This window comes from Dermacentor albipictus, chromosome 1, assembly GCF_038994185.2.
Source record: "Dermacentor albipictus isolate Rhodes 1998 colony chromosome 1, USDA_Dalb.pri_finalv2, whole genome shotgun sequence".
NCBI classification, from domain to species: Eukaryota; Metazoa; Arthropoda; class Arachnida; order Ixodida; family Ixodidae; genus Dermacentor; species Dermacentor albipictus.
The window spans coordinates 59,661,275-59,688,246 of NC_091821.1; the positions used below are offsets into that span (position 1 = coordinate 59,661,275).

Sequence of the window (26,972 nt, forward strand, 5' to 3'; positions counted from 1 at the left end):
GGGTAAGAATGATGAGCTAAAGGGAAATCGGAGGAAAAGCGCTAACACTACTGATACTCAGTGATACGTCTACTCATTTTCCTTTTTTCCAGGGACTCCACTTCAGCCGCTAAAGACGTAATGTTATCGCTCAGTGCAAGACACGCCGGCATTACTTGCAACTTACTCGAATGTTATCGTTGATTCTATGTGTTGTGTGTGTATGTCCTCGCCGAACCTTGTGTAATCATATTATATGCGCCACACGAATTGTGCAGTACTTTCCGGAAAGCATGCGGGACCAGCGATTACGCTGGAACCTTCGTCGAGTCATGTGTAAAAGCTGACGCGCTTGACCCGCAGGTCAAATTTTCGACGATCGCCGACTGTGTTGGCCGCTATCGTTGTCACTTGCTTTCAGGGGCACACGTTCTCCTAATAGAGATGTTAGTTTCGTCATTCACAGTCGTGCTACTGTGTTCTTGACGCTCACTACAACGTGACACCAGTATTGTCGAGCATTTTTTTTAATACATGATGTTCAGAACATCTTGGTGCTTTCAGTCGGCCCCGACTACTCCTTTTCTCATTGAAGAGGTATATGCTAAATGTGGCATAGCAAGTCAGCACTTAACAAACGTAAGCTAACAACGAAAAAGTGGGACAGTGAGGTGACGAAAATGCACTGAACTAGCTCACCACAGAATTCACACCAAAACGAATTGAATTGGATTTATTGATAGGAAAGACAGAGACGTCGACCTGAGCTAGTGTGCTCTAGTCTGCTACTCTGCACTGGGGAAGAGGGGAGGGGAGTGAAAGTATTGGGATGGATGATGATGGTAAGAGAAGTGGTGAGTGCTTATGTACATGAGACAGTTGCCTCGCTAGAGCCGCTCGTCGAGCTTGGTGTCCTGCAGGAACTTCAACAATACTTTTGTTGCACGCACTGAAATTGCAGTGTCGGGCCATGGGCTGAGGATAGCTTCCTCCGACAGGGGTTGCCTGCCAACGCTGGCTAAGAAACTTTCTAACGTCCTTCGCTCCAGCATATATGCTGGGCAGTCGCACAGTAGGTGTTGCAGTGTTTCAGGCGTCTGGCAGTGATCACAATCAGGGCTGTTCGATTGGCCGATGAGGTGCGCGTAGCGACAAAACGAAATTTGAACACAAAGTCCCATCATATAAGTTTACAAGAGACACGTCACAACACATTTGAACGGAAAGTCAGCTCACATAAAATAGACACAAATCCCAACAGATGTCGTATAGAGCGTAAAGTCAGCTGTCATACACTAAACACAGAAAGCACGAAGTCAGGTCGATTCAAATGGTTATGCGTACAGAAAGCAATAGAAACTGCTAATAATAATTTGCAACAATATTACTTTCTACCACAAATGTTTGAAGAGCCACTAGCGCTCGCTTTTGTAATAGAACTGTTAACCGTGGGACTAGGATATTTTTAATGTAATGGTTATGGGCCTGGCGGCATGGACGGCGCATGCCCGGTCCGCATGTGGAGGGTTAGCAGGTCTCCAGAGAGGCGAGAGAGGCGCAGTGCGTTTAGCTGCAAAAGACGAAGTGTACGCAAAGAACACCTATACAAATTTAGAGAAGGGAAACTGTACCTTCCACAGTGCTACGGAAATAAGCGTAGCGGTGGCGTCGTGAACTAAAGTATGTGACCACGGGTGGCGCTGTACAACAGGAAATGGAAACGAGGTTTTGTACACGCTTTACCAGGTGTTTTGTGGCTTTACTGGGTTTCTGGCTTCTGCGCCTCGACCGCGCTCCCGCCAGTTTAGTTGCTGTGTAGCAAACGTAGCGCCTATATTAAGTAGGCGCTACGTTTGCCACACAGCAACCAAACTGGCGGGAGCACGATCGAGGCGCAGAATACATGTAGCGCTGAGTCATATCGAGTTAAGGCACACTCTGAACTGACTTTTAAGGGCATCCCGAGCGGTTTTTCGTGTATTACGCCGCCGTTACGCCGAGTTGTGCCGCCGCGCTCCAGCTGTTGCATTTCGTGTAGGGCTACTGACAAAATGCGGTTTCCAGGTGGCACGATGGCCTCGACTGGAATAAACGCACACGACACCAAAGATTGAGTAAGCCTGAAAATATTTTATTTGCATTTTACAAGTACAACAATAAACACACGTCTACGCATCCACACAAACGTGGTTACATAGTCAAAAACATAGGCAAGAAATGGCTCATTAATAAGGGTAGCACAAACGCACAAGAAAGAAGACCTAAGCTACAAAACGTACGGTCGGCAGCTAAGTATAATAATTTCCCTGTCACCGCGTGTCACTTTTATACAGCATATTTACAGCACTACCAGGCCGGGTAGTTTGGCGGAAAGAATGCAACAGCTTACGGCCGTCAGCTGCCTCTGTCATAATTATCCTAATCTCCGCATCAAAGTCGTGCAAGTCCGCATACAGGCATCTGTATCTGAACCATATATGTGCCAGCTTAATACATGTGTAGTGAAATTATGACAACCACTGCGTCTTATCAAACGTATTGGTTTTGCAAATGCGCATTACAGCTGACGGAACGACATACTGTAAGTGAAGCACAAGAGAACAAGGACAAAAGGAGGATACAACACTTGAAGAAATGAAGAATTAGTAGGCGTACAGCAAACAAGCGATGACGGAGAACACACAATGATCGGGTGTTCTGTGACATCGCTTTGCGTATTTACGGTGTTATGGAGATCAACGGCATAAAAACGTACCTTCAAGCGTACTCCCTCAACCTCCGCCGCATTCATCATGATAATCAACGCCTAAACAAAATGAGGCACTATTTTTTGCCAAGAGTAGACCTCTTTACAGCAAGTCTATGTAATGACTCGCAGACGAAACCAGCATGCTTTCGAAAATGTTTTACCGCCGTAGTATTCGAACGCCAACGGCCAGGAAACACATCGATGCCAATAGGCTGTCGGCTGTCGGTGGTTAATCAAGTACAAAAACCTTGACGCTATGACTAAAAAGCAGCTTCAACAATCAAATTTAAAAAAAATCAACTGCCTATTTGCCTGAGGTAACAAAACATCCTTAGACACCTCGATTGTTTATGTCAATGGTTTGTGCAAAGTAAAAAATTCAGCATGTTCAGCGCCCCTAGCAGAAAAAGCACAAATTAAAGTATTCGACCAAATTACAGTATCTCCACTTGCGCGCTTACGCTGAAACACGCCTCGATTGATTTTTCGCCCTCTGTGGCCATTTGTTGAACTGGAGAGTGTGCGGGGCCTGGTGTACGCTCCATCACGATCCGCTCCGTCGGCTCTGCAGAAACGCCAGTGTTCTGTCTTCCGCCGCTGGCAGGATCGAGCGTTGTGCGCACAATCACTGGGCTAGAGAGGCCGACGGTTCTCCGTCGGTCTCATCTCGTGTACGCCATCGAGGTGTGGCCTTTGCAACGCAGCCAGCAGCGCTGCTTATCATGCCATCGCCATGAGATGCCTGGTAGCTGCCAGGGCGCTGTTTCTGCGGCGCCTACGCGCGGTGCGCCGCCACAACGAGTGGCTCCCGCGTGTTGTGACGCCGTCCGAGGACCTCGCGAGCTCAACGCTTGGCCTTGTCATCGCCGTCTGTGCCTCTGCCTCCAGGCGAAGCCGCCTTTATTATTATTATCGTTTTTCTCGTTCTATGTTGTCGTTGTGTCATTCGAAAGGTTCTCCAGCATCTCAGTTCACCCTTTCCTGCGTCTCAGTCTTCGGCAATCTTTTGTCGTCTCCGTGATCCAAGGATGCCTGCTACAGTATAGTCAAGAGGCATTCTAAAATAAGACTCGCTATTGGGGAGTGAGCCTGAACGGGTGAGCAACAGTGCGTACTATGTACATAAATTCAAGCACAAACAATTCCGAAGCTACTTCAATGCGTTGGCCCGTTTTCGGTTTCACCTGCATTTGCAACAATGACTTAATTCAGACTTCAAAACATGCACTTGGAGCTACTCAACGCTTGCAAAAACCGACTACAGAGCGATATTATTATACATCGCACTTCTATAGAATTACGCGTAACAGGCGTTCTGATCAGTTATTTTCTGTTCCCACTTCAATTTACATGCATACCGTTATGTACATCGCCTTATGGACGCGACAGAAAATCTAGGAAAATTTTGCATTGACAGAACGGTTGTTCGGGACTGTAGCCGAGTATCGCATGCGCTGCACGGCGTTAGCATTGCACAGAGTATACTGTGTGCTGTACTTGAGCCTGATTGAGTGCCTTTGCAATGGCGTAAGAAGAAAGATGGTGCGATAGAGGGGGGTGGGGGGAGATAGAAAACGCCGAGTTGGGCAAGCAGTACATGCATCACAGAGCCCATTCGCTGTCAACTCAAGCGCGCCATGTCGAATATCTGACGTGGCTTGCCGGGAGCCTTGTGGTACTTTTCCGCTTAGTCTTCGCGTATATCACTCACCAGGGCTCGCGTATAAACTTTCCATTCGATTCATAAAACCAGACATCACGTATTACGAAATTCGAAGTAACGTAGCAGCAACATATGTACCACCAAAAATAAACACTATCACGCCACGTCCAATGCTAGAGCTTCCGCGGATAACCGTTTTCGTTGCATGACAGTGCGCGAGCACTCTGAAAGAACCCTTACCTTCTCACTGGCGCAACGGCAAACTCCATGAGAGCGCATCCATGGCGTTAGCCTTCGTGATTTATATACTGCCATATTAGTGCCCGAGCAACGATTACATTGAAACTATTGAGCGAGGGCACGCTGTCACGGTTATTGCTTGCCGACAGAAATGCCGCCCACTTCCCTTCCGGAATTGCACAGTACCTGCAGGAAAAAAAAGGAAAAAAGTCGTGAACACTCAAGGCAGGTTGTTACAGCCATGAAAGGCACGCGAGAAATGGCGCCTATAAATTGACGCGCCTGTGGTTCGTTCGCAACGGCCAGACTTCATTAAATGCCGGGCGCGGTGTCGATGTGGCGAGCTCAAGTGCGTAAGCGTATTTACTGTGCCCAGCTACAAAGTCGTCCGAAGTATACAGGATGTCCGACGTAACTTGAGCCAGACATTAAAATAATGGAAATGCCACGTAGCTGGACAGAACCAAAGTAATGTTGTTTGCTGTCGCTTGGAGATGCTGAAATTATTTCTTTTATTCCGCCTGATTAGATAATTAGTCTGAAATAATTATTCGGCTTTTCAAGTATCTCAATTAGGTGAAAAGTGTGAATGAGAAAATTGTAGAGCGACATGAAAAACTCCCGATACAGCTTTCTGTTGCTCAATACGTGTTACGTAAAAGTAAAAGTGTTCCGAGCGTAGAAAAAGCCCCGAAATATATGCACAGCGCCTCTCGCGGCGACTCTCGCGGCGTATATAAATATATATATATATATATATATATATATATATATATATATATATATATATATATATATATATATATATATATATAAAGGTTGTGCTTGTGCAGGTGTGATGTGACAGTCCTCTTTCCGTGCGTGTTTTCTTGCAGCAGGAGATTGCGCATTTGCGAAAAGTTTCACGAAGCGTTGAGGTCGTGCTCTTGCGTGATACGCGGCGAGAGAGATGCGGGCATTAAATTGTGAACACCCTAGAGGAACCGGTCAGGTTCGAACGCGCCGTACACGCACGTGGGGCTCATTGCTGCCTCTTTCGCCCCCCGAGCACAGCGGTAGGCCGCCTCTTCTGGTTCGTATACTAAGTGCCGCAGCACTGGATGCTGGAGTTCCGTGCCGCAGTCGTCCTCTCTGATTTATGTCCCCACTCCCTAAGAGCTCCGATCTCTCCGCTCTCTCTGTTTTAACCGACATTACTGCCAGCTCGGGTGCAGGATGTGGAAATGGTCCGAAGAAGTGCTGCACCACTGGAGTGCTCTGGGCTCGACGATCAATTACGGAGCCACTGTAGCCAACGCGGACTCAGCCGCACAGTGTGGAAATCGCATCATGCAGCTGCGTTCAGAGACGAAATACATCCAGTCCGACGAAAAGCGCTGGCTCTTCTGAGCGGCACGTATATGTTTGAAAGAAACCGAGGGAGAGACGAAGAAAAAAATAAACGAAGTTGGCTCTTTACTTTGTCGGGGGTATACTGCAGAGCTGGTTTCTCATTGTTGCTAAGAGGCTCTCCGCGTATAGCCGAGGCGACTCCTCGTGCGTGATTGCGTGTTTGGTCCGTCACCGGGTCCAACTATTCCCGGAGGTGCAGACTGTACGCTTTCCGCAGACTCCGTTATTTCGGTGCCTCTTACAATTCACAAGCTAGCGGGCCTTGATTCATCATCTCTTTTTCAAACTTTTTTATTTTGCAGAGCATTAGCACATCTGCTGGGAACCACACTGTAATACCCGCATGCTCATATTAGTGAATGAGCACACCTGGGTGATTGCTTCGCCCAGGTGTGCAAGAAAAAAAATTTTAGTCGGGATTTGGAACTGAGGATTTGAGCCGGAATGGCGAGTGCGTCATTAATCAGGTATTTGGATATAGTTGGAAATTTGGGGCAAATATTTTGTCCCCAGCTTCTCCACAAACTACAGAGTATCTCTTGCTTACAGAATTATAAAACGAGAAGAAATGAATGCGTGCAATCGATGAAGCAGTCACGAAATCATGGCAACTTACTCTTGCGAAGTTGTGGGTTGTATTATATTGTGTAATTCCAGTTGTATTAAATTGTATCTTGTATTCTTCTGGTCGATGTAGTAACCCCCCTTTCTTTATGTATGCTTCTCCTTTGTATAATGCCGCATAAGTAAGTTTAGTACTTTATAAATAAATATGATGTTCATGATGACAATGAAGATGATTCGGCAATCAAATATTAAAAAAAATTATTATCCGTATTGAGGCATTGCAAAAAAATAAATATAAAAGATCACCGAATATTACGGTACTCCCTGATGCGAATTTTGAGCACACCTGTTTAGGTGTTTTGAATTCGCGATATATTGTGACAAAGCATTTGATACTGAAGGACAAGGTGCTCTGTGCGGCAGCGCCGAGTCTCTGCTCGGGCAGCTCGTTTCGCAGCAGCGGCAGACGAAGAATTTCTGTCGGTTGCGTCACTCATTATTGTTCAGAAAGAAAGCGTAAACACGGGAGCGCGTCGTTCGCGTGGAATGCATTCTCTAGCGGCGGCGGCGCCGAAGGCAATGTAGCGCATGCGCAGTGGGTCCAAAGCACCCGCCAGCGCTTTGTTTTCACATATGGCAACGGCGGACGCGCTCGCCGCATGCCTGGTGGGTTGCCGTCAAGCACGTCTCGTGCCGGCATTCCGCTTTCCTCCTCAGCTGTTTTGCCTTACCCTCCTCCACTTCCTACTTCCTGGTTGCACTGCACGCTCCTCTCCGCTTTCCTCCTCGCGTCTTTCATCCCCCGCTGCGCTCCGCGTTGGTGTTCATCTTTCGCTGCACTCGTTCGCTCGGTTACGCCGACCATAGAGCTTCCTATAATACACTATAGAGGGGACTCTGGCGCTGCAATCGTTGAGCCACCGTGGAAGTGATGGGAAGCACATGAATTTGTCTGATCTTCGTGCTTGTGGATTCAGACGTTCTCTCGGCCTTGTTTATTACGCTTTGTATGCCTTCATTGTTGTAAATTTCAGAGCAATCTACAGTCTTCGAAGTGCAGAAGACACTGCGAACACTCACGATCGCTACTAACTACAACGATTGATCTTGTCGAGTTGGCCAAATTGAAGCGCATCATGCGTCTCAAGGCACTATCTTGCCCGCGATAAATTCATAAGCGCGTTTCATATCGGTTGTCGATGCATGCGTCCGCGGCGTAATGGTTTCAATGTCGGGCCTCTGTGTTAGAGGTCCTTTGTTCGAATCCTGCCATCGGACAATTTTAATAAAGTGTGTTCGTTCATTTACTACGCAGTACATTGTTGAAAGTGACTAGTTTAGAAAGTCGCGAAGCCGTTCGAAGCCAGAAGTACGAAGTTTAGGCAAGTCCACGTACTTCCCGTAATTCCCATGCCGGCTCAACCGCTCCCATTGCAGCTCCCGTAGACACTAGCGCCACAGAGGTCCCTCTAGTAGTTATTGTACGAAACTCTATGACGTCCGAGACCGGCGTTGACTCTCGCCGCAGGAATGGGCGCACAAAAGCTGCGCTCTAAACGGCGGCCTCGGTGGCCCGCCTAAACCGCGGCTGGATGGCGTCGTCGTCTTTGTCCAAGAAAGGACAGCAATCGTGTGTTGTGGCTTGCTGTTAGCGTGAATGCACAGCAACGGCCTACAAGGGAAAATGGGCAGTAAAAATGTCACAAAGATACAAACGACCGAATTTAGCAGTAGGAAAAAACGCGTCTCTCACGTTATAGCTGTGTTGCTAGTGAAAAGTTGAAGAAGAAAAAAAAAGAACAGCCCCCAAAGGCTGTGCCATGATCAGCAAGCCGAGACCTTGTACTACAATAGTTATGGAGCTTGGATCATGAGCTATGGCAGTAAAAAGTGTCGAAGCCGAAATATTTGCTGGCGGCCCGCAAACCGCCGCCATTCGCGACGCGTCCATAACCATGGCCGTTACCAGATTACAGGAAGCCTCGAGCTCGCTCAATCCCGACGCCGCCCCGGCTGCGGGGGCCACCGAGCACTTTCTCCGCCGGCGTCGCCGGCACTCGGAGGCGGCTCTCAAAAGTTCGGAGCTGGAAGATCAACTCTGGGCCGTCCGGCTAGCCGAAGATGCCGCCCGAGTCTGAGGACTTCGAGCCGCCACCTGAGAAACCCACAACCAAATTTGCCCGACCATTCTTTCCAGTAAAGTTTCTTCTTCTAACCTATCGTTAGCTCGTACTCGTGGCAAACAGCAGCCGTACTATAGCATGAAGGTTGAGCGTAGTGTCGTCTACGTATATAGGGTGTCCGAGCTAACTTTAGCCAAGGTGTTCAACAAAAAAACGTGAAGAAAGGTAAAAGGAGAACAAGATTTTTTTTTTAAAAAAAGAACATGGTGCACGATACGATTTTAAAACCTACCGTGTTCGGTAGCCAGAGTTCTAGCGATCTTGCGAGGTGTCTTTTTTTTTCAATGTTTTTTTTTTTCTTTGGTTGCTGAACGGCTTGGTTAACGCTACTGAGACGAGCCTCATACAGCTACTGATTCCAGCTCAAGTCGTCACCGAATGATGAACATTTATTGATTTGCAATTTCTCCACGCACACGCACACACACTCACAGACACACACACACATACATAATCTCCAGGATGACACCAGTTTCGAGATATTTCCCAACGTGTGGGACGAAATACATGGGCGTACCACTAATTTTGGGCTCCGATTCATAAAAGAGAGAGGGAGAGAGAGAGAGCAAGGACAGGAAAGGCAGGGAGGTCGACCAGACGATAAACCGGTTTGCTACCCTACACTGGGGGTGGGGAAAGAGGAATAGACAGAGGGATAAAGGGAGAGAGTAGGCACTGAATACGTGTGGGGGGATGCACAGGAACACTATAAATGGTCTCTTAAGCAGGTGCACTTCAAGTATTGCATAGTGCACGAATCGCTTTTCGTGCCAGTGACGGGTGTGGCCATGGTCAAAGTATCTTTGACAAGAATGGTCTTGGGTCCAGTCGGTTCAAAGTTCCCCGCAGAGAGAGGCGTTGTACATAGTAGCGAGAGCAGATACAGGATAGGTGCTCAATGGTTTCCTCGCACCCACAAGAGCCGCACACCGGGCTCTCGTCCATTACCATACGATAGGAGTAGGCGTTCGTGGACGCCACTCTCAGCCACAAGCGGCACAGCAAGGTTGGTTCGTCACGAGCAAGGCTACATGGCAGTTATAGCCGTTGCGTCGGGTCCAGTTTATGCAATCGGCAGTTGAGAGCACCTGAACTCCAGATATCTTGTGACTGTCTGCGTGCAAGTAGGCAAAGTCCCCCGGCAGCGACCGACCTCGCCAAAGGTGTTGGAGGCGTCTGGGTGTCTGCCTGAGCAGAACGGGCAGCCTTGTCAGCAAGGTTGTTGCCGACGATGCCACAGTGGGCAGAAATCCATTGAAAGATAATGTTGCGCCCTCTTTCGAGAGCCTGGTGCTGCACTTCCCTTATGTCAGATATCTGCTCGTAAGTTCTGTGATGTAATGCAGATTTGATACTGTGAAGAGCTGCTTTAGAGTCACAAAATACGGCCCATTTCTCTGTTGGCTCTTCGGTGATGTACGTCATAGCGGCATAGAGAGCTGCAAGTTCTGCCGACGTAGATGTAGTCATGTGTGACAATTTGAACCTAACTGTAACCTGCTTAGATGGAACAACGACGACTGCAGCAGTTGAGCTGGTAGGTGAGGTCGAACTATGAATATATATATATATATATATATATATATATATATATATATATATACATATATATATATGTATGTGTGTGTGTGTGTGTTTGTGTGTGTGTGTGTGTGTGCGTTTGTGTGTGTGTGTGTGTGTTTGCGCGTGTGTGCGTGCGTACGTACGCATGAGTGTGTGTGGTCTGGTGCAGTAATAGGAGCGTAAGTTGCTTCGGAGCCGGCGATGGATGCTTTGCCTCATTTCTAATTCCGGGAATAGCAAAGTTCACTTAAAGGTGTCGCAGGCACCACAGGGGAGAGGAGGCTTCGCCGCCAGTGTATAATATGACGGTATGTACATAATCTTGATGAGCGCTAATCCCTCTTGAAAAGCTCGCTTGAGGTCTCTCGGCTGGTAGGGAGGCTAAATTATGGCTGGGGATCCTTGAAAGATGGCGAATGTACGCTCTGAGAGAGTCCACAGCTATGTGTGTCTGGATCATATGGTCTCCCACGATGGCAAATGTTGCTGCTGTTGAGGTGCACTGAGGCAGCCCAAAACACACGCGCAGGGCTTGACCTTCGTTGTATGCTCTCCAAAGTGCGAATGTTAGTCTTGTATCTATTTGACAAAACTGGTAGACTGTAACGTAGGAGTCCGAGAAACAGTACCCTGTACAGCTGCATCATAGAATAGACTGGTGTACCCCGGTTTTTGCCGTAGAGAAATTTGAAGACCTGAGCAATGGCAACTAACTTCTTCAGATAGACGCAGTGAGGGCTCCACGAGAGGTTGCGGTCAATGATGACACTCAGAAAGCGATACGTCTTGGCATAGGACACAGCTTGACGATTGATTGAAACAGGATACAATGACATTTGTTTGCGCGTAATGCCAACGAATGCGCACTTCTCAGTAGACACACTGAGGCTTTGTTCTCGGAGATAAGACGCTGTCATGGTTGCCGCCCGCTGAAGCCTGCTGGTACCTGAGGGCGAGTCACCGCAGAAGCCCAGATGAAAATGTCATCGGCGTATAGTGAGAACATAAACACCTCAGTAAGAACTCCGCTAGTCTTACGAGGACAAGGTTGAACAATATGGAGCTGAACACTCCACCCTGCGGCACACCACGGCAGATGTAATGTTGCGAAGCTGGGCCATCTTCGGTCTCTCAGAAAAACCACCTCTCAGTCATATAGTCCCGAATCCATTGATACATCCGGCCACCAACACATACAGCCTCAAATTAGTTCAGTATGACCCGCCGTTGTTGCTCAGTGGCTATGGTGTTGGGCTGCTGAGCACGAGGTCGCGGGATCGAATCCCGGCCACGGCGGCCGCATTTCGATGGGGGCGAAATGCGAAAAAACTTGTGTACTTAGATTTTGCTGCACGTTAAAGAACCCCAGGTGGTCTAAATTTCCGGAGTCCCTCCCTACGGCGTGCCTTATAATCAGAAAGTGGTTTTGGAACGTAAAGCCCTATAATTTAATTTAATGCTTTAGTTCAGTATGGCCTCATGGGTGACGTTGTCGTCTGATCCTTTGATATCTATAAAAAGTGCCACTGATAGGCGCTTGAGGCATTTTTTTTTTATTTTGGACCCTGGTTACGATATCAGCGACGTTGTCGATGGACGAGCGACCTCGACGAAAACCCGTCAAGGCGTCCGGATAGATGTTGAATTGCTCTAGGTACCATTCCAAGCGAGCAAGAATCATTCTTTCAACCACTTTGCCGACGCAGCTCGAAAGCGCAATAGGACGATATGATGATAGATCAAGCGGAGACTTTCCAGGTTTCAGAATAGGGATCAAGCGGCTCGATTTCCATTGTTCAAGAATGGCGCCGTTCTGCCAAGACTCAGTGTAGTAGTTGAGCAGCTCACTACGTACGTCGTGTCCAAGGTGGCATATGGCAGTGTACGTAATGCCATCTGGTCCTGGTGATGAAGAAGGCCTGCAAGTCGCCAACGTAGCGTTGAGCTCTTCGAGTGAGAATAGCACGTTCCTTTCTGGTACACGTGCCTCAGGGATGTCATTCAGTGCTGCGTCAGTAATGAAGGCCACGGATCCAGCAACCCGTGCACAGAACTCTTCAGCCACTTCAAGTTCCGAGCGCAGTTGGCGGAGGGCCAGAACAGCAAAGGGATTCCTTTGATGCGGAAATGAGCGAAGACTTCTAATCGTTCTCCATATGTGCGAGAGCGATTTTCGGTGAACAAGCGACTGACAAAAAGTGTTCCATCGCTTCACTTCCAATTTATCCATACCGCGCTGAGCTTTCTTTTGTATGCGTCGTGAAGCCCTCAGATCCAAGACCGACATAGTGCGCCGATACCTTCGCTCCCCCTGCCGGCGTGCCGGACGCAACGTCTCCAGTTCAATGTCCAAGTCTGTTCGCTTTGCTGATCTTGTAAGCGAGCACATGGATGTTTTCAATGCTTCTCCGATTGCATATTCGATAGTGTATGAAAGGACTTCTCAACATGCGTCATCCATATCTTTCTTAAACCTTGACCAATCAACTGTGCGCAAGACAATAGAGGAGCGTTGCTCAACTCCTCTAATCTTTATGGCTGCCTCCAGGAAACGGATCGGTCAGCAGAGTGACAGCGACAGCGAGGACACCCATGTTTACTCTCCCAGCAGTAAGGGCCCTTCCGATGATGACTTCCAGCTTGTGTAGAGCCGCAGAGCGAAGAGAAAAAAACACCAGGACATCTTCATCGTCAAGCACGCAAACAGTAAGGCACACGCCGGACGCCAGTGCCATCATATTTGTGGCCATGCTTCCCACCATCAACATGAAGCTACTTAACAGGCAATCGGTGTCGATGTCATTGGAAGCTTTGGTGTCAAACGAAATATCGGACATTCGAGTGAACACCCGAAAAAATCTACTGGTGGTTGATGTCCAGCATGCGGCTGCTATGACCACTCTACGCAGCGTAACGGACCTCGATGGCATTCAGGCGCGCTCTTACATCCCTCTGGGATCTGACGTAGTCACCGGTGTTATCTACGACATAGACGTCACCATCCTTAATAATGACTTGCCGATTCTTATCGAGCCAGCAAATGATGAGGTCATTGTTGATGTTAAGCGGCTAGGCAGTTCACGCTGCGTGAAGATTGCCTTCAAGGGTGATTATATACCCTTGCATGTTAAGGTGAGACACTTGAGACATGCAGTGCGGCCTTTCATCGCGAAACTTCTTCAGTGCCCCAAATACATGAAACTGAGGCACGTGAGCAGTGTCTGCGAAAATCGCCCCGCGGCGCCGAACCCCACGCTGCAGATAAATGTGGCGCCACTGTAATTAAGTTTTCGAACTGCGCCGGGTCACATGAAGCTTCATCGAAGAATTTCCCACATATTAAGAAGGAAATTACCATCTTTAAAGGGGATGGCAAGAGATCATTCACCTCGTCGCGAAGCCGCCGATAAAATTAGGAAGCGACGTTCCCATCGCGGACGCTCCTCAAGGAAGGCTGTTGCCTCTGCGACGCGCATGCCACTTCCTACAACACCACCTCATCCTCTACCGCCCAGGGCAGGCGCTGTAGAAAGGACCACGAAGAACAAGGACACTGAGAAGACCACATCTGCCGAATCTTGGCCGGCCCTACCGAAATGATGGCATTCACCAACAGAATCATAGCAAACTTTTGCTGGACAACCCCCGACGTCTACTGTTGGTGATTTTTGCGACCAAGACAGGCAGGTGGCTGTAATGCTGCAATCGCTAATTAATACAATGCGCATCATACTGAACAAGCTGCAAGCACCAGCAGCTCGAAGTGCTCTGCAAATACAGGATGCACTAAATCGAGTGCTTGCTAGCATCGATTAAGCATCATGGCTCGACCAATAGTCCCCTTCCGCACTGAAGTGAAAAGTGCGGGAAAAAGAGACTTTTGCTAAAAACTAAATGGAACAATAGTGAATTTTTACGGCAAGTTTAATGGCGTATATCTCCAAATTGATGTCATTCTGGAAATTCATTTCAAGAGTATACGTCTTGCAAACTGATCGGCTACAATCCGTAACAACAATGTGGGCCGTACAGTAATTTATCATAAGTTAACTTGTGAATTTCTTTAATTAGTTGAATATTTTCTAGAGCAGTTGAATAGTAATGTCCCCCTCTCTGAATAATCCAGGTCAGGGACTAGAATTATGCTACCTGCAACAGGCGATGTTTTAAAATTCCGGAAAACTTAAAAATAATCACACCGTATATGAGATCGAATGCTGTATTAACTACATGTTCTTAGGAGAACATTGCTGCAGCATGTATAGCACTGCACTGTACATATGTTGCAACTAAGCAACCTGTATTTTTGGTGTGAGAGCGTATACATTTTACGCACTGTAAAGAGGATGCGTAAAATGTGCCAGTTACTACTTCGTATGGTCCAGAATGTTCCTAATGCAGCTTTACTCTGTTTTGCGTTTGGCAACTTTTCGAATTCGTTTGCCCCGCTGCTGCAATAAAATTACCTTTTCCATCAGACGAAACCTCTTTACCGTCCGAAAGCTCCTTCCTGTAATGTATGCGTCTACACGCAATGGTCCGTTGTTGTATTCTTTATATTTCTTTTCTCTTTTTCCTCTCGTAGCGAAGCGCGTGCGTTATCGGTAATACCCCAGGGAAGTTTCTCTCGTCGTAAATCTTTGCTACAGCAAAAATGATTAGCCAAGTTTTAGGAGACTGTTTCCGTTCTAGGAACCTAAGCGACCAGGTCATGCCCCTAGGCTCAGGATCATTCCCGCGGCGCTAATTAGACAAACTCTGGGGCCAATAGGCTCACCGGAACCCGTCAAGGGGCCTCAAAGGAAGCTTCCTGGTGAGCCTCGCCACTGTCTCGAGCAGATGAACTTGTAACCTATAGCTGACGGCAATCCAACATCCGGCAGCTTGTTTGCGTGTATGGACGGCCATTGAAAGCGCAGGCTTAGCTAATGAATGCAGTAAGGAATGCAGCTTTTTGCGTACAAGACGAGGACAGCGAAGAGGCTGAGATGCACGAGCGCAGACTTACAACGGTGTTCTATTTCGAAGAAAGCAACCCCATATATGGGAAAATCTGTGACACATCACGTGTGCGCCACCCGCAGAAAACTCTTATCACTACGCCATGCGCAAAACGAGAACAAGGTGAAAGCAGAAACCAACGTTTCGACAAGTGGACTTGTCTTCTTCAAGGCGATAAGTCCTTCTTCTTCAAGAAGGCAAGTCCAGTTGTCGAAGCGTTGGCTTCTGCTTTCACCTTGTTCTTGTGTTGCTCATGGTCTTGAATTTACATCTCCCGCCTCCGCAGTGTTTTCTTTGGATATCTCTACGCAAGGAAGGTAGCTCTTTTCTGGAAAGCGCGTTAGACGATTTTGACCCACACGTGTCCCCACACCTGTCGATCAATTGCGCTTCGATGATCTCGCGGGCTAACTGATTACGACTTTTACTGACAATTGGGCAAGCACTATATACCGGTTTAGGCGTTATATTTTTGTGGCATTTGCCATATTACGCGTGCAAGTTCTACAGTGTGCATCCCAAAACTCCCCCCTCATTTCTAACACATTGTAGCGATGCTCCCGAAGCCTGTCAATAAGCCATCGTCCACTCTGATCAATACGTTGGACCCACAAGTCAAAGGCAGATTGCAAACAATTCCTTCCACACGGTCAAAAAGGCACTGCAACGTGTCTTTTCAATTTTTTTAACAAGTGTGCAGCTTCAACTGGGCGAGTGCCATAAAGTGCTATAAGCACGTTTCCTTTTACTTTAAACACTCTTCTTTTAAAAATGCCCACAGAACTTACTCGAATCAAGCCATTGCAGATTAATTATCTGCCCAGCCGGACATTATCTGCATGAAAAGCCAACACAACCAATCCACTTATTAAGCTAATTACATTCATTAACTTCCTAGGTATCAACGTTATGGCAGAGCTTTAAAGAGGGTTGAAGCGACTCGTCATAAAATTGAAATTCCATCTATCTTAACATTTCGTAACGGCCGTTTAAACCGAAATAACTGGTGTCCCATTATTCGCTCAATTCAGCTCATTACGCACGCAGCACTGCGAAGGAGCGGCACGCAGTGCAACCTCGTGTGAAGTCGTAGAGAGGCGTGAAACGAAGCTTGGCTACACGGCTCGATATGCATAGGTGCACGTCTCGGCTCTCCTGCTGAAGTGACTATGCATCCAATTGAATGTTCGAAATCAAAAGATCGAAATCGTGAGAGAAGGGAAGTGCGACGGCAGCTTCATCTTACGCCACACTTTTACGTCACACAGGCGCTGGACAGCGAGCCGCGTTTCCTGGGACCCTATGCGTGGTCACGTAAATTGAACAAATAATTTGACGCCTCTTATTTCGGGATACAAGACCATTTTGAAACGCCTAGAAACGCGGAACTAGACATTTTATGGCGATTCCCTCCAGCTTTTGACTGTACACATGCGCTGTCAAGTTGGTAATTAGGAAGTTTTTAATTTTTTTTTATTTATAGAGTATACATTTGGTAATAATAGCATTCAATTGATTGGCCTGAGCAGATTGCGCTTGTCGGTGAACCGGCAGTAGATCGAGCATCTAAATGTAAAGTTAATTACTGCAACTTAATTGAAAGCTTCACATCAAGTGCCTTTTCAATTGCTTTTGGATTTACTTGCACACAGATTGTGGTCTTTCGTTGAGCGCACCATTTCTTGCGCTATGTTGTGCAAGGCTGCAGTAGGGAACTCTAGAGATCTTGCGTGAATATGCGCGCAGATTAGTGAGCATATTTACCCACACTCAGCTACTGTAATTCCCCACAAGAAAAGCAGAAAGATACCTATAAAGAAAGGGGTCAGACAAGGACACACAATCTCTTCAATGCTATTCACTGCATTGCTGGAAGAAGTATTCAAGCTAATAAACTGGGGAGGCTTAGGAGTCAGGATCAATGGCGAGTATCCCAGCAGCCTTCGGTTTTCAGATGACAGTGTCCTGTTCAGCAACACTGGGGACGAGTTACAGCAAATGATTGATGCCCTTACAGAAAGAGTGTAAGAGTGGGGTTGAAGGTTAATATGCAGAAAATAAAGATAATGATCAATAGCCTAGCAAGGGAACAAGAGTTCAGGATCGCCAGTCAGCCACTAGAGTCTGTGAAGGAGTACGTTTACCTAGGTCAATTACTCACAGGGAACCCTGATCATGAGAAGGAAACTTAAAGAAGAATAAAAATGAATTGGAGTGCATATGGCAGACATTGTCAGATCCTGAATGGAAGCTTACCATTATCATTTTAAAAAAAGGTGTACGATCAGTTCATAGTACCGGTGCTAACATATGGGGCAGAAACTTCGAGACTGACAAAGAAGCTCGAGGAGAAGCTAAGGACCACGCAAATATATTTTTGTTCGTCATGCTGCGGTCGTCACACACACGTTTGCTCGCGACCCGTACTCACACAAAGCTACTCAATTAACAGGAACACGTTGGCTCACCTGGTATCGTCTTGCGGAACCCCAAACTATGCCGGATAGCAAGTTTAGTTGAAATGTTTGGCGTCGCGCAGATTCCCACTGTGCGTGGGATCTACACAATTTTTTGATACTGGGCTTTCGCAGTCTGCGCGCTAGATCTGCCTGGGTCTCGTGCCGCCGCCCCTCATTTCAAGGTATAGGCGGCTACAGCGCGGGAACCGGCGGAGGCACAGGAGGCACACAACGAACACAGATATCTGTGTTCTTTGTGTACCTACTTTGTCTCCGTCGGATTCCGCACTGGAGTCTTCTACCGTGTTCAACCAACGAGCCCAACCGGTTACTCGGCTCCCCTCGTTTCAAGGCTGAGAAGGCAAGCTCACGTTCGCTCGCGCACGCTTGACGGCAGTCACGTGTTACTCCTCTTGTAAAGGACAGCATTTTTTTGTTTTTAGTTAGGCTGAGGAGATGGCGCCTTTAATTCGCGCCGCTTCACGTAGAGTTGCGCAAATTATAGAGGCCACATATGTGAAAAAGAAATCGCATAAAACCACACCAAAACTGAAGGTGAACTCAGAAACACAGCAACACAAAGTCCAACGTTGTGTGCGCAGCAATTATTTTGAGAAGAAAGCTTTCTTCGCATCTTCGCCCGAGTTTCGCGCAATTCGGTGTTTGTACACTTGTTTGTGTTCAGCAGAATGATGTTAATGCAGTTCATTGCAACAGTAACGGATATTTACCGCGGCGTCTCGATTGGGGGATTCATTTGGTCATGTGTATGCAGAGAGTAGAAGCGCGTGAAATGTCAAACGTTACGTCTGGTACTGCTCAGTACGTACACGCTTCTGTTTGGAATTTGAGGCACCTCGCGCGGCCAAAAGCGCCAAGGTATTGAGAGTGGCATGGAAGTCTTCGTGGGTGTCGCTCACAGCGCGTTGTCCGTGACGGGACGCGAGTATGTACTCGTATATCTAATAGTTATCACGACATAAGAGCGGATGCACTCGCCCTGCATGTTGCTGCAAGGCACCTTCCTTAATTAACGGTAACTGCTACTGTGCTAATATAATCCGGCATCAACAGAATGTATTGCAACTTTTTGTGTAACTGTGGCACCACAGAGTGCTTGCAGTATGCACTTATAGACAGAAATAAACCTGGAGAAAATATCACATTCTTTTGTTTTTGTGCTTAAGTTTCATCCACCACCCACATCCTGCTACTTAAATAAAACAACAGAATAAAAAAAAACACTATGAAAATGCTAGAATATAATGGAGGGTGCAACCCGTAAACTAAGGTGTTTTGGGTGTCTCCATCAACTTTTTGGGAGTCTTTTTCGTTACTTATTTAAAGCCGGGACTGGCCATTAAAATAGCCTCAGTTGTTAGCTGTCTCTCGAGAGCAGCCGCACCGCGAAAGTAAGCGCAGAGATGAAAATAACTGCTGCCGCCGCGCGGCTTGCGAAATAAGCCCACGAGCGTATTATACACGAAATCTCGAATGCCTGAGCAACTTTAAAATTTTTCACGTGAAACGGGGCCAGGTTGCTGGTATAGTTACGGCTTTGTTTAACGCAGTTTAAACAGTGCTCAAGAAAAAGCGCGAGCACCTCTTGTGACCATTGAAAGAAATGCTGAAAAACATGTTATATCTTCCAGATAACTCCAAACTATTTTTCTTGTTTGCGCGAGAAAGGTATGCACAATCTTGGTTCCACAGTAAAAAAATGTTTCTGTTTTTTTTCTTTGCAGGCTGCGTTTTCTTCTTTACCTGTAGCCTTCTTTATGAGCGCGTTCACTCTGCAGCCACTGCGTTGCGTAAAAATTGCATAAGGTTTCTATGGTTATGATGATAATGATAATTAGACGACAAAGATGATCCGCGTTATGCAGCATGGGCTATCCAGCTGGACTGGAAGGACATAGGTCGATCGAGACAACGTTACCTTCCTTTTCTTGTTTTTTTTCTTTTTAACTGCGGAAGCCTACCTTTAAGCATAATCTAAAGGTATGTTCACAAGCACAAACATATTTGTTTCATACACGAACTATAAAATGCAAAGGCCAAAGGGTTCACGAATCCAGTGTCTGAGCCCGGGAGGGTGGTATGGGCGAAGGCTTGTTGCCTGCGTTACATTGCAAGAGGCTGGACTCCTATATATGTGCTGTGTTTCTAACTTATTTTCTAACGAATGGTATTTCATGTCCTAAACAAAGAGGGATGCCATAGTGGAGGACTCTGGATTATTTTTTACTGCTTGTGGCTATCTAATGTCTGCGGCGGTGCCCTTTGGAATTTGGCAGCCCTGGCCAGCGACCGATCTCGCCACCTCGTGCTGCGTAGCATAATGAGGTGATGGCCACTGAACCACGAAGATGAGTGTGTTTCAGGTTTTCACTTATACGCAAAAGCGACAAGGAACAGCGGGGAGCACACTGTTTTCGGACTCTCCGCATGATCTCCCACGTATACGTCCCACATATACATATACCACCTGCATATGTCCATTAACCGCCGATGTAACTTGGCAAAAGCATACAAACGAAAACCAATGTCGTCAAGCATGTGTGGCGCCACAATCTCGCAGCGTGCGTGCTGAGTTTTACCGCCTATGCGCAGCGAACCAAACCAGGGACTTCGGTAAGTTCTCGCCGATGCTCGCTGAATCGTGTCGGCCGTCGGCCAAACCGAACGCATGATGGAAAACGAGAGATCACAGCACCGGTGTTGGAAGCTGTGGGCTCGATCCATCGACGAGTAAAGCGATAAGTACAGAAAGACCTAGCCAGGCTTCTGTGGTAGGAAATCCGCGTTCGTCCACTGAGGCGCAATCACGTCTGGACATACACCACTGAACCACGCGTCGGGTTATGCGCAAGCGCCACCGCACTCGCCCGTCTCACGTGTAATGCTTGTTTGTGTGCACTATACTGTGTTCTTACGTGGCTCATATGCCAGCCTGGCACATATGCCTGTGTGTATATATAGTTGTACCTGTTTCGGCGCTCTCGCAAAGTTTGCTAGCATCTTGTGTGTTATGCGCAGCTAAGCTGAGCGAAGAAAGTTGGAAGGCGCTTCAACTTTCAGTTGACGTCGATCAAAGACAGAGTCATCCTGAGCGAGTTGTTGTGGGTGAGAATGGGGCGGAATCTCTGCGCACGGCACTCTATCGCGTTACCCCTCGAGAGTAGGAGCAGCGTTGGACTCATTAATTTTTTTTACTGCACTTTCTTCGCGATCGGACTACGGAGTAGGCTAGCAGCGCACATACCCGATTCGAAAGAAAGAAAAAGGGGAGGGGGGGGGGGGTAGCTTGCTAAGAAAGTCATTATCTTTCAAGAAAAAAAAAAGGCTATGGCACTGTTTCAACTTTCTCAAAAGTATTCTAGAGAGAGAGAGAGAGAGAGAATGAAGAGGAAAGTCAGGGAGGTTAACCAGATATGAGTCTCCGGTTTGCTACCCTACACTGGGGATGGGGAATAGGGGTTAATCTGCGTAACGTTCTATGACCTCAACAATATACTTTGATTCTGTGTGGTATGATATGTGCAGGCTCGTACGTAACAACTTACATTCGATTAATTACTTCTAAATAATTGTATTGTAGTTTTGTAATTGACCGATTACTCTGTAACTCGCTGAGGCAAACTCTAATGAAATTTCTTTTTCAATAACCAACTACGTGTAACCAGCAACGTCATTGACTGTAGACGATCTCAACAGGCGACGCAGGTCAGGCGCTCGGTCAGAACGCGCTCGGTCAGGCCACGCAGCCCCTTTGCGGATGCGCAATCAGCGTCCTGCAGCAACGCCTCGAACACAAGAACACGGTTGGCTTGCGGTTTCGCATTCCTCTCTTGGAAGCGCTGTTAAGCGGCATTCATAAGCAGGAAGAGCTGCTGCTCAATTATTCTTTTTATAGCGAAGTCTATCACTTGTCTGATTTAGACAGAAGTTCTTGCCCGCTAAACGTAAAAGTTCCTGTCTTTCTCATACATGACGTATATACACATGATTTTGTGATTGTGACAAATGTTATTTCAGGGCTCAATAATATGCAGGTGTATAGTCAATTATGTTAGAGATTTATCCGCGTTTTCGAGGAACGTGAGCTTTTTGTGACGTCCATTACAAGTCTTCCTCTCAAATGTAAACGGCTAACGAGTGAAGGACCTCCGGCAGGAATACCACCAGATGTTGTCCGACAAATTGAGCCGGCACTGCTATGGTTCATTTGTCATGTCCACTTCGGACGTTGATCACCTACGGACGATTTGCTTTTTTTTTCTGAGCTCTTCAAATGGGGTTTCCAGGAGCTTCCTCTCCGTGCCTCCCCAACAATCGCAAGCGCTGCGCTTCATAGAGGACCCAGATGCGAGCATCGCGGCATTGAGCAACCACAATATTGTGCGCAAAGCGTTCGTGCGTTACCACACCGCCTTTTCCTCCAGCGTACACATTCACGAACACATTGACGTACACATTGATGTACGACGTACAGTGACGTCGTACTGTCACTTGCGGTAGAGCTCGCGTCAGCGACATTTCACATCTACTGTCTGTTTGTGGCCTGCAGAGCCTAGTACTCATTCCTTGCAGGCCACCATTATGTCTACGTTGCCACAGAGTCTGGCACATTCGTCGACACTGCGAGGGTTGTCATCGATTCAGACACTCGGCAGAAGAATGTGTGTTGTCGTATGCCGGTAAACTACGGAATCGCACATGACCACCTGAGGATGCTTTGCAAGACCATATCATGGATGCTACAGAAGTGCAAGAAGCAACGGGCGACCTTCCAGGTGCTGGGGTGTCCGAAGCCAATGCTTTTGACAAAGGCATCAGGTAGTGAGTGCACAGTTGCGGTGACGTCTGAAGACAAGGCAGAAAAGGCAGCTGTGACGCTCCACTGCAACAACGAAACGCCCACTGCACCTGAGCCAACGGCAAGGGAACAGGAGGATTTCAGTTGGGATACTCCCGCAGAAACTTCGGGGACGGAACCACCTCGTACACAGCAATTCCTTAGAGTATCCACTGCAGACGTATGTCTGCACCGAAATACCTACAACTAAACGCCCTGATTCGTGCAACGCTCTTACGAATGAAGAAAGCGACTCAACAAGCGGTCCTGACCATCACGTCGTCGGAGACCATCAAAGCATTCGGGGAAGTGCAGACGCTTCAGATGAAAGAGGCTTGGAGTTGTTACGAGGGAGGACCCACCAGATTGCCGCATGCAGTAATGAGGCAAAACTTGTAGTCGCCATGGCGCTGTCCCATCAATTTATTTTTGCAACCGTTAACGTGTGTAGCCTCCGGCCCCGACAGAAACAGGTGCAGCTACGCCGGTTGCTGTTCTGCAGACACTTTGACTTTGTAGCCGTTCAAGAAACGAAGATTAGTGACTGAGAAGGCAGTGAGCTATTTCTCTCTGTATTTCATATATTTGTGTCTCGCGCTATGGGCCTTTCGGTGGGCTGCTTCTTGTTTCTCATGAAGAGTTTACTACATTCTACTGTAGCATTTATTGTTGACAGTGGGGTGATTTATACAATGCGATTTAATGTTGCACGGATTGCCATGGCACCTAATAAATGTATATGCCTAAATGATGCACCGTGACGCATTCACTTTTTTTGAGAACATAGCTATCTTACTTGATCGTGACCGTAACGTTGTCTTCATGGGTGATTTCAACTGTGTGTGCAATACAAGTGACCGTACTGGATTTAGCCATAGTAATGGGGGTGATGAAGAGTTGGCTCTTATTTATGAAGGCTGGGCTTATTGACACAGGGGCATCAATAGCCTGCCCTCCTATACACATGCGCAAGGTAGTACCCACAAACGACTCGGTCGCATTTATGTTGCAGCGATTCTTATATCCCCTGAAATGTCTTGTTAAGTGGAATCTGATTTTTTTTTCAGGTCATTGCGCTATTATCGGGCAGATTGGCAAAAACATTTGTTAAACTTCAGGCCCAACTGGGTGCTCTGGAAACATCTCTTCACTTGTGAATGATGGGGACTTTATTTCTCGTGTGCGGTTTGCACTCAAAACTTGTTTGGCTGTTGATAGGCCTTTATTTGCCTCTTAGGAGCTTTCCAAACAAGAGCTTGAGTCAATTGCGATTGAAATTGGATCTGTTAGGTCGTTCTATAGAAAATTTAAAGAAGATACTTTACTAAAAGGTCTTTATTACCTTTATAACCTAGAATGTGAGGCACCTGGTGCTTATATGAACGGAATAACTAATGCTAAATGTGCATTTGAGCAATATGATGCAATGCGCTATCGAGCAACCCGTATTCGATCGCGTAATAATCGTACTTTGCATTCTGAGGAACGCACACGTCAAACTTTACATCATGAATACCGCAATCCAAAAAAAAAGAAACAGGCTGATACCAGATATCTTGCAACGGGTCTTTTGTCTCTAATACAACGAAAATTATGTCCGAATTTGAGGTTTACTACACGTCATTGTTTAATGGGCCTTCTGATAAACAAAATGATAATCTTGTAGCACGTTTTGTGTCCTTTGTGGTCCCTTTGACTGAAGAAAAGTGTGCTGTCATTAGTGATTCTTTCACTCAACAAGAAATAAATTTAGCTATTGACCAATTATCGATATCAAAACCGCCAGATCCGGAAGAAATTTCAGGCGAGTTTTATAAAGCCTTTAAATGCTTACTTTCTTCCGTGAAAACAGGGGGAAAGCGGGAGATGGAGATTCAAGACGATGAACCAAATGAGAACAAGGTGAAAGCGGGAGTCAACGTTTCGACAAGTGGATTTATCTTTGGTGGACAACATCTGCAAACCTTGACTGAATTAGAATCGACATTGCAAGTTTGTAGTCTGTTTGATAACACTTTTGCAAAAATTTTATAGTCCGCATTACACAGTGTAATAGGTCTGTGGGCTTCAACAGATCGCAGTTTCTCTCTGTCGGTGTATTTTAGAATGAACACTGTGTGGCTTCTAGTGAATGATTGAGGAAGAGTATCCAGATCAAAACAATGTCGATTCTTATTGGTTCTCACCAAACCTGCAGACTGAAAGGCCGCTCGATGCAAACAAACATACACATTGTACGTACAGTATTGGGACACTGTTCCAGTTCTCATGATCAACTAGCAATGCTCCAAGTAGAATTAGCTGAGGCGTTTGATAGGGTCCATCATTCTTTCCTGTTTTCTCTTCTTGAGCAAGCCAACGTTGGCTCCGTTACATTTAACGTTGTGAGACTATGCTATACCGAATGTTCATCTCGTTTGATTTTTAATTGTCACCTGTCCAAACCTGTCCTCTTTCGTTCCTTTGTGAAGCAAGGTTGTCCCTTGTCGCCATTACTTTTTGCCCTTTACTTAGCTTAGAACCGCTCTGTTTACACGTAATTTCGTCTAGTAATACTTATGGCTTCAGTGTTTACGAAACAAAGGTAAATGTGCTGGCATATGCAAACGACCTCGCTCTTTTGTATGGACAAGTCCCGTATCAGACTGTGGTGTCCAAGATAGAGGAATTCGGCGCAGTCTCCGGTGCAGGAATGAACTGTGCTAAAAGTCTGTGGCTGTGGTTCGGCTAATAGATCTTTAAGCCAACACAGTTTGCTGGTATTGAATGGTCTTGTGAGTCACCAAAGTACTTGGGCGTTCCATTGGATGCATGCAAGTCAAGTGCACATTACTGGAGGGAACGTGTTCCAACCCTAAGCCGTTATGCCCAAACATTCATTCTGCATAATCTCAGAATTTTTGTCACATTTAAAGCATGAAATTCATTTTTGGCAACAAAACTCTTCATGTGCTCTAAAGGCCGTTCGAATCCAGACAAATGTAGTTAAGTCAAATATATGCTGCCAACCGGTCTCATACTGGATGGATTAATGTTCACCCTGTTCGTCATCGGCGTCACACTCAAAACATGACGTCGATGACATGTTTCCGGCTCTGCAAGTACTTCTGGCGCATGAAACAGGCAAAAAAATAGCCTTCAAGATGAGTTTCCGCTACTTGGAGGGCGCCGTTGCTGGGCCGTCGATTTGGACACCAACTATAGTCACACTGGCTGTGGACGCAAACCCTATTGCTAGCTAGCATATTTCCCTCCAGTAGTTGTGGTACGAAACTCTATTACTATAGAGACAACAGACATGTGTCGGAGGCTTAAAGGTACAGATAAAATATAAAAATAGTAGGCGACAGTCGCAATTACATGGCATATCGGCTTCTCTGTAATTGCCATTGAGGGGGAAATTTTCGTCGCATTGGGAAGCTTTCGTGGCATTGCAACTGTGCAAAGGGCCTGCAAAGAGCTTGCGAGAACCAGAAAAGCATGGGTGCCTATAACGAACATATTCGTACATTCACAAGTGACAGCGAAGCGTTCCTGTTCACTCTCCAAAAAAAAAAAAGAAACTGTCAAAGTTGGATGGTTAGCATGGCGGCCCTCTATCGTAGGTAGAGGTAGGGTAGGTTAGTAGGTCCCCGTCTATCGATTGCACTCTCGCATGCCAAACATATCGACGGGCATGATCGAATTGGGAAACCTGCACAACTCTCAATTTTCATTCTTTCTTTCTGGTGGCGTTTCTTTCTTAGGATCTAGTGTGTATACAGGGTGTTTCAGCGAAAACTTTCAAAATGTTTTAAAGGTTGCCTGCGCCAGATAGCTCAATTCTAGTTTATGAGCCGGTCTATTCGAAGCGACGGACACTACTTGCTTAAAAAATTAGTTGATTCTGCTTAAATGCAGAATCGACTAATTAACACGAATTCACTAATTCACTTTTTAGCTAATTATCTTATGACCCATATTGCAATTTACAAATTCTAGCAGCGGACTTCGCATGGAGGATCTACTTGGAACGAATTCTCAGCACGACACCACTTTCGAGATATAAATTCCCGAACTTTGCGGAGAAATGCGTTGGCGTTCCAGTTACTTGTGTGCTTCAGTGCATGAAACGACGTTTTCTTAACAAATTAACTGGAACGACAATACATTTCTACGCGAAGTTCGGGAAGTTATGTCTTAAAACTGGTGTCATCTTGAAAATCCGTTCCAAGTGGATCCGCCTTGCGAACTCCATGGCTAGAATCTGTAAATAGTTATATGGGCCATAATGTAATTAGTTAAACGCTTAATTAGTGAACCTTTATTAATTAGTCGA

General features: G+C 46.6%; 1 protein-coding gene and 2 long non-coding RNA genes across 4 annotated transcripts in view; 2 read left to right on the forward strand and 1 right to left on the reverse strand.

Moving 5' to 3' along the window:
- The window catches only part of LOC135918354 (RYamide receptor-like), a 262,805-nt gene that overhangs the window by 146,160 nt on the left and 89,673 nt on the right, over positions 1-26,972 (forward strand). The window lies entirely within an intron of this gene.
- LOC135918368 (uncharacterized) overlaps positions 1-26,972 on the forward strand; it is a 142,325-nt gene that overhangs the window by 54,727 nt on the left and 60,626 nt on the right. Inside the window, exon 4 of one of the 2 annotated variants that reach the window (XR_010569642.2) lies at positions 8,560-8,786. The exons of the other annotated variant lie outside the window; for it this stretch is intronic. This is a non-coding gene — a long non-coding RNA (uncharacterized lncRNA). The remainder of the gene's footprint in view (positions 1-8,559; positions 8,787-26,972) is intronic. 2 annotated transcript variants of the gene reach the window in all.
- LOC135918369 (uncharacterized) overlaps positions 3,620-26,972 on the reverse strand; it is a 73,233-nt gene continuing 49,880 nt past the window's right edge. The window contains exons 2-3 of the long non-coding RNA XR_010569644.1: positions 4,632-4,817; positions 3,620-3,763 (exon numbers count right to left, since the gene is read on the reverse strand). This is a non-coding gene — a long non-coding RNA (uncharacterized lncRNA). The remainder of the gene's footprint in view (positions 3,764-4,631; positions 4,818-26,972) is intronic.